This window comes from Aegilops tauschii, chromosome 5 (assembly GCF_002575655.3).
Source record: "Aegilops tauschii subsp. strangulata cultivar AL8/78 chromosome 5, Aet v6.0, whole genome shotgun sequence".
NCBI lineage: Eukaryota > Viridiplantae > Streptophyta > Magnoliopsida > Poales > Poaceae > Aegilops > Aegilops tauschii.
The window spans coordinates 215,458,623-215,461,091 of NC_053039.3; positions in this window are offsets into that span (position 1 = coordinate 215,458,623).

The window sequence follows — 2,469 nt, forward strand, 5'->3', positions numbered from 1 at the left end:
ACGGCGGCGTCGAGCTCTCTGCCCTCCCCTACAAGCTGCCCTCCCCTCTCTCCTTTCCTTCTTCCTCCTCTCCCCGCAAACTACCTCCGGCGAGGTCCAATGCATGTCCATCCCCGGCAGCTCGCGTGTAGTTCGGCCAGCGATGGCGTGCAGTACGACATACGATGGCATGCAGTTCCGCGACCCTCCCTAGCGTGCAGTGCCACCAGCGTGCAGTGCAGCTCGCCCTGGCATGCAGTGCAGCTCGTCCATGCGTGCGGGCACCCTCACCTGTAGCTTCTCTCCTTTTGTTCGCCTACAGTTTAAGAGGAAGTGCATCTCTGAACAAAAAAGGTTGTTTCTGTTTTAAGTTTGTCTCATTCACTTTTTTGTTTTCCCGCGGTTGGCGGCAACGCCGTACTGATTTAAGTAGGAAAAAGCTTGATTGAGCTCCCATGGTGAAAAAAGTAGGCGCCGGCGACCACACAAGGGCGCTGGGAGCCAAGTTCTGTTCGCCTGGGATTGGTTGCCAGGGGTGCTGCAGTGGGGTTCCTTTTTGTTTGAGAAATGTAGTGCGGTTCCTCGGTGGCATGTTGCAATTCACATCGACGGCACAATGCACTGCAGTTTTTGCCTTTTAGTTATTTTCTCAAATCAGTTCACTTTAGTTTCTTTTGTGTGAGAGAGCAGAACAACAAAACAGAAGAAAAAAACTAAAAGAAAAGAGAAGAAATGTGCACTTCAGTTTTTGCGAGTTAACTCCGTTCGCCAAGGACTTGTGCAGTTTTAGGCTCCACCATGTAGTCCAAAAGAGAAAAATGTAGATAACTAAAAGAATGATGGACAAAAAAACGCAGTACACTCTGTACGTGTGTGGGAGTTCGCTTTGAAATCTCTGGAAGCTAACTCGGGCTCAAGAACAAACGCGCGTATCACATGCCTCGTTTAAGAATCATAGCAAAAAAGCAGTACAGTCAAACCCGCGTGCAGTTACTTGGTCGACATTGCAGTGCAGTTTTTGATTTGAAGCAGTGTGTGTGATATGTTGTTTTCGATTTGGTCGACATTGCAATGTGATTCACTTACTTCCAAATGTGAAAGGGCAGAAAAATTAATGCGGTTCACTTCTTGATGCACTAAGGTTCACTCGCTTCATCCATACGGTCCATGCATTTGGTCTACACTTTGTTGGCACGCGAAATCGCCGTGCAACACCAGGATATTTGTCGTGCTTTCGTGACGACGAACGATTGCTCTCCAGGCAAAGCAACAAAGATATCTCGCTTTCGTGGAGAAGAACCGGCCGCTTTTCAGCGCAAAGCGGGAAACATTGACCAAACCCTAGGGTTGCTAGAGCTCGGCCGAGAAGAACGACAAAGATAAAAGATGTACGTGAAAAAGTAGTTTGTATTGATAGATCGATTGTTGGCTTTCTCAATCGGCCATGGCCTTACATATATATGACACGCTGGACTTGGCGTATAAGACTAAAACTCTGAAGCCAAGACCGACTAGGACATGCCCTATTTCGGTTGTTTACAACTTGCACTAACGGCCCAAATTAACATGTCACGTACAAATCCTCCTGGGCCTACAAGGAAAATAGTAAAGTATTCCGGCCATATCGCTAATCATACTAAATAATACACCGGTTTTAGTTCTAACCATGTCACGTAGATATACTCTTCTATCTACAAGGAAATAATAAAATACTCCGGCCACGTCGCTATCACATGCAATAGTAACCATCATGTACTAAGCACACTTCTCCATCTAGTCCATGCAAACTCCATACTTCAGCATACGAGGTTGGTTAAGAGATATTCATGGCAGAAGTATGCTAGTTCAACGCATCCCTGAAATCTGGTCAGCCTTATGTAGATAACTGCAATATTGAAGCTATACATCAACTGATTAGTTGGATCAATGATAAAATTAATTTGGCCCATACTAACTAGCCAAATTACATCGTCAACACATGCCCCCCTATTTTTGGTATAATTGCATTGACCAAAAATACAATAGCAATTACCGTAGGATGAAATTGATCACTTCATCGACCATGTTACTGCTCTGGGCGATGTCCAAAGATACATCGGCCAATTTTTCTTAGGACGATATCTTGAATGATATATCGGCCAAATGTGCTGAAGCCTCCTGCCACATGCTAGGATAGTACTTTTTCAAATATTTTCCGTTGAGAGCTTTGGACAACTTCTCTCCCTGCAAAGATTGTACAAAATATGAATTTCCAGGAAGAATCTCTATAATTTTGTACGGGCCTTCCCAACTCGGCGACCATTTGCCGAATTTCCTATCTTTAGTTCCAATAGGTAAAATCGTTTTCCACACTAAATCTCCTATTTGAAACGATTTCTCTCTCACCCTTTTATTATAAGCCTTGGCTACTCTTAATTTCTCCTTCTCAATTTCTCGCAAGGCTCTTAATCTCTCTTCTGAAATTTCATCTATCCAATCCATCATCATTTC